This window comes from Mus caroli, unplaced genomic scaffold (genome assembly GCF_978045245.1).
Source record: "Mus caroli unplaced genomic scaffold, Mus_caroli_1 scaffold_4, whole genome shotgun sequence".
NCBI lineage: Eukaryota > Metazoa > Chordata > Mammalia > Rodentia > Muridae > Mus > Mus caroli.
In genome coordinates, this window is record NW_028227259.1 from 75,067,565 (window position 1) to 75,077,374 (window position 9,810).

The 9,810-nt window shown below is 45.4% G+C and overlaps 1 pseudogene; it reads left to right on the forward strand.

Annotated features, from left to right (window-relative positions):
* Nucleotides 1-70: 70 nt before the first annotated feature.
* Nucleotides 71-3,411, forward strand: LOC147005158 (heterogeneous nuclear ribonucleoprotein A1-like; annotated as a pseudogene).
* Nucleotides 3,412-9,810: the final 6,399 nt, after the last annotated feature.

Genomic DNA, 9,810 nt, shown 5'->3' on the forward strand with positions numbered 1-9,810 from the left:
AACTACATTTCCCAGAGTGTTCCGAGACTCGTTAAAAGTAGACGCCTCCGTTGGTGGGCGTGCCGGGAGCATGCTGCTACTGGCGGCTGCTCCCAGGAAATACGCGAGGTTTCAAGATTCAGAGAGGGCAAAATTCACATACAGTTATTCTCGCCATAGTCTTGCTGCTTGCAGGTAGCAGGCAAGTCCTCATCCAGGAAGTACTTAGAAAACAGAAGACGCCATGGGGAGCAGGATCAGAAGAGCCACGGGAGCATTGTAGGAAAAAATGGTTTGACTGGAGAAAGCGCTCAGAACTCCCAATGAAATCCAGCCCCTGGTATTACCACCTTTTATACTTAAAAACAAGCTTTCCCTTGGAGACTGCTTGTTTTCCTTTCAAGGCTGCTCCCTCCAGTAGATTCATTGAGGAAAATAACTGAAAACCAGCAGCTAATCTTTACGTAAAGATTGCAGAAATTCATTTAGTGGTCTCTTGGAAAATGAGCTGAATTTTTGTTGATATTAGAAGTTATACAATCCTTAAATTACCCTTCAGCTTAGTTAATTTCCCAACATTTACCACAAATATATTTAGATGCCATTCAATGTGTCCAAGAGTGTACAAAATATTTACATATGTGTGTGTGTGTGTTTGCACATATATAAAGTTTTACACTTATAATTTATTGAGATGCGGTTTTTAATATTATCTAGGCTATTCAAGACTCATGATTCTCTCACCACAGCCTTTGAAGTTGTTGGGCCTCCAGGCCTTCATCATCATGTCCATTGTGTCAATATTTTTTGTAATCAAAATAACCTTATTTATCATTCCAATTTTACCACTGGGAAAACTAAAGCATAGAGAGGTAATTGTACTGAAACTAAGCTTTAATTCTATCGTGTTTTTAATTTCTTGCACATAGGTATTACATCATGGCCTATAATTCATCCAAAACTAGTAAATGTTGAGGGAATATTGAGGTGGCTGACGATAAGGAGACCCTCATAGAACCTTGGTGTGTAGCACGGATCTGCGTTAGCACATTGTCCAAATCTCCATACTAAACCTTCCTGAGAACACATTCCCTCCAGCCCTCCAAACATTAGTTATAAACTATTCTGATATTTATCGAGAGCTTCATACAAGCATTCCTTCCTTTTCTTTTACATACCTGTTTAATAACATGTGGAGTCTCATCATTGAAACCAATTTTTAATAAATAAATGACACCAAAAAAAACTTTTTCAACATTCCAGCAGAGCCTGGGTTGCAACTAGGTAAAGTGACTCCTGGCCTCCTCTCTTAGACATAGGATGATTGTGTAACTCTCTTTAATGTTCTGCATCTGCAATGTCCTGATAAGCCATGTGGAAACTAGTTACTCCTCAGCCTTTGTAATGAAACTTGTAAGTGGCTGGAGGTTTAAGTCAAGGGGTATGTCCTTGAAGGATTCTCTCTCTGTCTCTCTCTCCCTCCCTCTCTCCCTCCCTCTCTCCCTCCCTCTCTCCCTCCCTTTCTCCCTTCCTCTCTTCCTCTCTCTCTCCCTCTCTCTCTCTCTTAGAGGTATGAGATTTCCCACCACACATGCCTAGAATGATATATCATCTAACCACAAATATAAATCAATGAAGCCAGTCTTTTAAGATTGAAACCTCGGGAACCCATAGACCAAAGCACACTCTACCTTTTTTTTTTTTAAGGGAATTTATCTCAGGAATGTGATATGGTTCATAGAAAGCTGGAAAACACATATGGCTATTCGAATTATATTGGAGTACTTTAAAAGGCAAAAATTTCACCTATTCAAATTTCTCCATGAATGTAATGAGAATTTATGATAATCACTTTGACATCAAACAGAATGTTATGAGCTCACTGCATGAACAAATACTATTACATCATAAGCCTTGACCATGCAGAACAACACAGGAGTGTGTGTAAGTGGAGAGTACATTCTCAAATTTTTCATGCTGCTATGTTTAATTTGAAATTTCAGATAGCAACATAAATAAAGGTTCTTTGATGTTTTTCAAAGGGCTATGGGTTTACAGAGTGAGAAATATAATTTTGAGCTTGTATTTGACTTTAAAAAAAACTTTTCCCACAAAAAGTTTTAAAACTTAATAAGGTGAAGAAAAAAAAAAAAAAGATGAATAAGGTGACAATCCCAAGCATTGGGAGTGCTCAGATTTTCTGGTAGGAGTGGAAACTGCTTCAAACTCAAAATTGGATTTGATGTACTACCAAAGTATTATGATTAAAAAGTTCCATTTTGAAGCCGGAGTAGGTGGGTTGGGGAACAGGGCGGGGGCGGGGGGGGGGGGGTACACGGCAGGGAGGGTCTAAGGGACTTTCAGGACAGCATTTGAATTGTAAATGAAGAAAATATTGAATAAAAAAATTGTTTAAAAAAAGCAAGCAAGCTTTCTGCTCTCTGACACTGCGGAGGAAGCATCACTGAAGGCTCTCATAACTCTGCCGTCTCCCAGGGAGCCAGAACAGCTGCAGAAGCTCTTCATCGGAGGGCTGAGCTTCGAAACAACCAAAGAGAGCCTGAGGAGCCATTTTGAGCAATGGGGAACACTGACTGTGTGGTAATGAGAGATCCAAACACCAAGAGATCCAGGGGCTTTGGGTTTGTCACACATGCCACTGTGGAAGAAGTGGATGCTGCCATGAATGCAAGACCACACAAGGTGGATGGAAGAGTTGTGGGACCTAAGAGAGCTGTCTCAAGAGAAGATTCTCAGCGACCAGGTGCCCACTTAACTGTGAAAAAGATCTTTGTTGGTGGTATTAAAGAAGACACCAAAGAACTTCACCTACGAGATTATTTTGAGCAGTATGGGAAGATTGAAGTGATAGACATTATGACTGACAGAGGCAGTGGGAAAAAGAGGGGCTTTGCTTTTGTCACCTTTGATAACCATGACTCTGTGGATAAGACTGTTATTCAGAAATACCATACTGTGAATGGCCACAACTGTGAAGTAAGAAAGGGTTTGTCAAAGCAAGAGATGGCTGGTGCTTCATCCAGCCAGAGAGGTCGCAGTGGTTCTGGAAACTTTGGTGGTGGTCGTGGAGGCGGTTTTGGTGGCAATGACAATTTTGGTCAAGGAGGGAACTTCAGTGGTCATGGTGGCTTTGGTAGCAGCCGTGGTGGTGGTGGAAATGGTGGCAGTGGGGATGGATATAATGGGTTCGGCAATGATGGAAGCAATTTTGGAGGCGGTGGAAGCTACAATGATTTTGGCAATTACAACAATCAGTCTTCCAATTTTGGGCCAATGAAGGGAGGAAACTTTGGAGGCAGGAGCTCTGGCCCTTATGGTGGTGGAGGCCAGTACTTTGCTAAACAATGGAACCAAGGTGGCTATGGTGGTGCCAGCAGCAGCAGTAGCTATGGCAGTGGCAGGAGGTTCTAATTACAGCCAGGAAACAAAGCTTAGCAGGAGAGGAGAGCCAGAGAAGTGACAGGGAAGCTACAGGGCACAACAGATTTGTGAACTCAGCCAAGCACAGTGGTGGCAGGGCCTAGCTGCTACAAAGAAGACATGTTTTAGACAATACTCATGTGTGTGGGCAAAAACTCCAGGACTGTATTTGTGACTAATTGTATAACAGGTTATTTTAGTTTCTGTTCTGTGGAAAGTGTAAAGCATTCCAACAAAAGGTTTTACTGTAGACCTTTTTCACCCATGCTGTGGATTGCTAAATGTAATAGTCTGATCATGACGCTGAATAAATGTGTCTTTAAAAAAAAGCAAGCAAGCAAACAAACAAACAAAAAGTTCTATTTCTGGATATATACCCAAAAGAAAGCAAAACATAACTACACACATAAATGCATATACCTGAGTTTGTTGGAAGTGTGTTCAAAATAGCTCCAAACTAGAAGCAATGTGACATTGGCCTCTGTCTGTTTTCTGTTGCTATAAAAATACACGAGGCCACAGATGAATTCCGGGCAACTATAAGTGCCTTAGTAAACTTAACAGAACAGAGATTTATTCTCACAGCTTGGGAAAGTGCTAGAAGCTGGTGAGGAACTTCCTGCTGGGTCATAACATGGCAAAAGACATTAAATTGTTAGATAACAAGAAAATCAAGCTCTGGACTCTCTCTTTTAAAGCCATTAATCACACCATGGGGCTGCACCTTCGTGACTGCATCTAGATGGAATTATCTCTCAAAGGTTTCATCTCCAAACACCATCAATCTATTAATCTGGGTATTAAGTTTATATAATGTATTTGGGGTGCACACTTTAATTATAGCACAACCTTAATGTCATCAGACATTAACTGTCGCTTCTGTCTCTGACCAGCAGAAAAGAGCGAGGACACAGCATTCTTCTCAAAGCAGTTTATTCAGGAACCTTTCAACATGCAAGCAGGAATCTTCTCTAGCCCCCAATCACAATCCCTTATATAACCCCTCAACCATGCCCCATCAGCCCAGTCCGTGTAATCTCAGTTCATTGGCCTTCGTCAAATGGCCTGATCTTGCATCATGGTGCACCTGCGCAGCTCTCATGATGGACGCGGCTTATTTTCGGGTGTATGAGGAAGTCGGGTGCAAGTCATAAGACTTGGCTGCAGTCCCGGGCGCCATCTTGGGACTACCGCCACACCAGCTCCCTACAATTAACTGTGTAACTATGTAAACTATTACACAGTCTCTGATGGAATGCCAGGTCAAAAATACTACTGAGGCATGTAGTGAAAGAAAATTAAATTCAAGGTCCATGACTCATGTGGCTTACTAGTTAGGAGGGCTTTTGGGGCCTAGGGCAAAGAACAAAGGCTGTTACTGTTAAGTCATCCAAGGAACTGGCTAGCCATAAAGATAAGAGAGACCTGCAAGAATGTCCGGACTATCTCAGTTGAGATATAGGCCATCTGGCATGATGCCTCCCTGTCTCCAGCCCTCCTGATATGGGTTAGATGTTAACCAGGTGCTCTCCTGACATAGATAAGCACCTGTCCCTCAGAATTGCTGTTACCTCACTCTGCACATACAATTTGCTGATGTTTAAACTACCCAGTTATGTATAACCGCCCCAATTCTTCCCCTGCCCCCAACTTTTTTGTATATAAACCCCTAGGTTCTGAGCCTCGTGGTCGACCCCTCTGTCTCCTGCATGAGATACGTGTTGGTCCGGAGCTCCGTGATTAAACTGCCTCGTGTGTTTGCATCAAGCCAGTCTCTCGTGATTCTTTTTTTTTTTTTTTAATTTATTTATTTATTATACGTAAGTACACTGTAGCTGTCTTCAGACACTCCAGAAGAGGGCGCCAGATCTCGTTACGGATGGTTGTGAGCCACCATGTGGTTGCTGGGATTTGAACTCTGGACCTTCGGAAGAGCAGTCGGGTGCTCTTACCCACTGAGCCATCTCGCCAGCCCTCTCGTGATTCTTTAGGTGCGTGCGCCATCTCAGGACTTGAGTGGGGGTGTCCCCACTAGGGTCTTTCATTTGGAGGTTCCACCGAGATTTGCATGACACCCAGGAACCCCAAAGACCCCTTGAAGGTACATCTTCCCCTTTCCCTTGTGTGTCTCATATGTTGTCTGAGTCTTATATGTTGTCTGAGTGCTGCGCCGCTGAGTTTGTGTTTGGTTTCGGTTTTCTGGCAGCCACCACTGTGGGCCGTAAGGACCCAGTGGCTGTGAAAGGAGACGTCCTAGGGCTGCAGGCTGCAACCCTGGAAGACATTCCATGGGTGGAAGGGGGTGGATGTGGAATCCCACTCCCGGTCAGGAAAGTCAGGAGAGCCTGGCTGTTGTCTTTCAGAACGAAGGACACAGAGTGATCCTTCTACCAGGAAGGGAGTGGACGTGGAATCCCACCCCCTCAGAGGTCACGTTTGGCTAGCTGTTTAAATCCAGACATGGACGTGTGTGTTTAGATGTGCTAGTGTCTGTTGTTTTTGTTTTGTTCTTGTTTTTTCTGATCTTCGTCATGGGGAAGACTGTGTTAACCCCTTTGTCTTTGACTGAGGACCATTGGATGGATGTTAGGGCAAGAGGACAGAATTTGTCAGTGACAGTTAAAAAGAAACTTTGGCAGACTTTCTGTACCTCAGAATGGCCTGCTTTTAGGGTGGGTTGGCCACCTGAGGGAACTTTCGATTTACCCACCATCAGGGTTCTGGTGATGGTGAGCCGTTGTGTTTCAGGAAGGACTGGAAGCACAGCCAGACCAACAGCCGTACATAATGGTGTGGGAGGATTTGGCGAGATTCCCTCCCTAGTGGGTCCAGCCATTTCTCCCACCCTGTCGGTCCGGCTCCAGGCTCCTGTCTGAGAGAGTGCTGTGAACGAGATGCAGAAGCCACAGCCTAAAGAAGACAATGAGTGCTGCACTCCACCGGTGCCCACCCCTAAGATCTACCCTGAAATAGAAGAACCCCCTGACTGGCCTACTCCCCTGCCCCCACCCTACCCTCGAGCTCTCCAACCCACTTCTCAACCCATGGACCCCCCAGCCTCTCTTTCAGAGAGGCCGCACGAAGGCCCACAAATTTGGCTAAGGTAAAAGAGGTTATGCAGGGGACGACAGAGCCCCCCTGAGTCTTTCTGGAGAGACTCATGGAGGCTTACAGAAGGTATACCCCTTTTGCCCCTATGTCTGAAGGGCAGCGAGCCTCTGTGATTATGGCTTTCATTATGGCAACAGCCCCCAATATCAGAAAGAAATTGCAGCAGATTGAAGGATTACAGGACTATACTATAAGAGATGTGGTTAAGGAGGCTGAGAAAGTGTATCATAAGAGAGAGGCAGAGGATGAGAAACAAGAAAGAGAAAAGAAAGAGAGAAGAGAAGAAGAGGATAGGAGAAACAGGAAACAGGAACAAACTCTGACTCAAATACTGGCCACTGTGGTAGGTAGAGATAGAAGAGGTAGGAGTAAGCAGTCAGCGGACCTGGGAGACAAGAAATGGCAGGAGCCAAGGAGATCCAGAAGAGATAGAATGCCCCTGGAAAAAGATCAATATGTGTACTGCAAAGACAAAGGTCACTGGGCTCGCGAATGCCCCCAAAAGCAACAGGGAGTGAAAGTACTGTCCCTTGGTGATGATGAAGACTAGGGAGACAGGGCTCGGCCCCCCTCCCCGAGCCTAGGGTAACGTTAAAAGTGGAGGGGACCCGTATAAGTTTCTTGGTTGATATGGGTGCAGAATATTCAGTGCTAAAAACACCTCTGGATAAGATTAAAAACAAAAAAACAAAAAACAAAAAACAAAAAACAAGAAGACACTAGTGATTGGGGCCATGGGGCAGAAGCCATACCCTTGGCCCACTTCCTGGATGGTGAACCTAGGAAAAAGCCAAGTAACTCACTCATTCTTGGTCATTCTGGAGTGCCCTATGTCCTTACTGGGAAGAGACTTATTAACCAAATTAAAGTCATGAATAACTTTTGCCCCCTCCAGACTAGAATTGTCCTGGGGGACTGAGACACCTCAGACCCTAGTGTTGTCTTTACAACTAGGGGAAGAGTATCGGATTTACAAGAGTAAAATGGAACCCTCTGAGGGAATACAGGACTGGCTTACTCATTTGGGTCATAACTGGGGTAATGGGAATGGTGAGATAAGCTCCCCCAGTGGTGATCGAGCTTAAGTCTGGAGCCACTCCCATTGGGGGTCCAACAGTACCCCATGAGCAAGGAAGCTCAGGAGGGTATATGCCCCCATATCACCAGACTGCTCCAACAAGGGATCCTAGTCCCCTGCAAGTATCCTTGGAATACCCCCCTACTCCCAGAAAAGAAACCAGGGACGAATGACTATTGTCCTGTACAGGACCTCAGAGAGGTAAACAAAAGAGTTCAGGATATCCACAGTGTCCAATCCTTACAACCTGCTCAGCACGCTGCCACCTGAAGGAACCTGGTATATGGTCTTAGATCTTAAAGATGATTTCTTTTGCCTGAGACTACACCCTAACAGCCAGCCCTTGTTTGCCTTTGAATGGCAAGACCCAGAGAACGGAAGAACCGGGCAGCTCACGTGGACGAGACTGCCGCAGGGGTTCAAGAATTCCCCCACCTTGTTTGATGAAGCCCTACATCGAGATCTTGCCTCTTTCCGGGCCAACAATCCCTAGGTGACTCTTTTGCAATATGTAGATGACCTTCTGGTGGCCACAGAAACACACGAGGAGTGTGAACTTGGGACTCAGAAAATCCTGGCTGAGTTAGGTGAGTTGGGGTACCGGGCTTCAGCTAAAAAGGCACAGTTATGCCGGACTGAGGTGACCTTCCTGAGATACACCCTAAAGAATGGACAACGATGGTTCACCAAAGCTAGGAAGTGGACAGTGACACAGATCCCGACCCCAACCACCCCTCGCCAGGTAAGAGAACTCCTGGGGACTGCGGGATTCTGTAGACTCTGGATCCCAGGGTTTGCTACTTTGGCAGCCCCATTATACCCCCTAACAAAAGAGAAGGGAGAGTTCATTTAGACTAAGGAACATCAATGGCTTTTGAGACTCTCAAAAAGCCACTGCTACAGGTCCCTGCCTTAGCACTGCCTGATTTAAACAAGCCTTTCACCTTATACATCGATGAGAGAAACGGAGTAGCCAGAGGGGTCCTCACTCAAACCCTAGGACCCTGGAAGCATCCGGTAGCCTATCTGTCAAAGAAACTGGACTCCGTGGCTAGCAGACGGCCCTCCTGTTTGCAGGGAATAGCAGCCACAGCTGTGTTGGTGAAAGATGCTGATAAACTGACTATGGGCCAAAACATGACAGTGGTGACCCCACATGCCCTTGAGAGTATTATTTGACAACCACCAGATCACTGGATGACCAACACTCATATGACTCACTACCAGAGCCTGTTGTTAACTGAATGGGTAACCTTTGCTCCACCCACCATTCTCAACCCCACCACCTTACTGCCTGAAGCTAATGAAACCCCGGTACACCAATGTGAAGAGATACTGGCAGAAGAAACTGGGACTTGGCCAGACTTAACTGACCGACCATGGCCTGGGGCGGTGACCTGGTTCACTGATGGAAGCAGTTTCATGGTAGAAGGTAAGCGCAAAGCTGGGGCACCGGTAGTGGACAGGAAGTTGGTTATCTGGGCCAGCAGTCTGCCCGAAGGAACTTCTGCCCAAAGAGCAGAGCTTGTTGCCCTAACTCAGGCTTTAAGGCTAGCAGAGGGAAAGGCTATCAACATTTATACTGACAGCCGATATGTCTTTGCATATTTGTTCACGAGGCAATCTACAGACAACGTGGACTGTTGACATCCACTGGGAAAGACATCAAAAATAATGAAGAAATTCTTAGTTTATTAGAAGCTGTTCATTTGCCCTGTAAGGTGGCGATCACCCATTGCTCAGGACATCAAAAGGGAACCGGACCAATAGAAAAAGGAAATCAGATGGCAGACCAGGTGGCTAAAAAGGCAGCACAGGGGTCAATGACTTTGGTAGTTAAGACCACACCCCAGCTGCTTGAGGAGAACACAGAAAAGAGGATCCTCACAGAAGAAGAGGGATTGGACTATTTGGCTAATATACAACTCCTCACTCACTTGGGACCCAAAAAGATGACAGAACTAGTCAATAGATCCCCTTACCATATCCCTAGATTACAAAAGGCAGTAGAAGACCTAGTGAAGAACTGTCGAGCATGTGCCCTCACCAATGCCGGATCCAGCAAGGTACACGGTAGAAGACGCTTACGAGGAGATATGCCTGGGACTTACTGGGAGGTTGACTTTACTGAGGTCAAGCCAACCCGTTATGGAAATAAGTACCTTCTAGTTTTTGTAGATAACTTTTCAGGGTGGACTGAA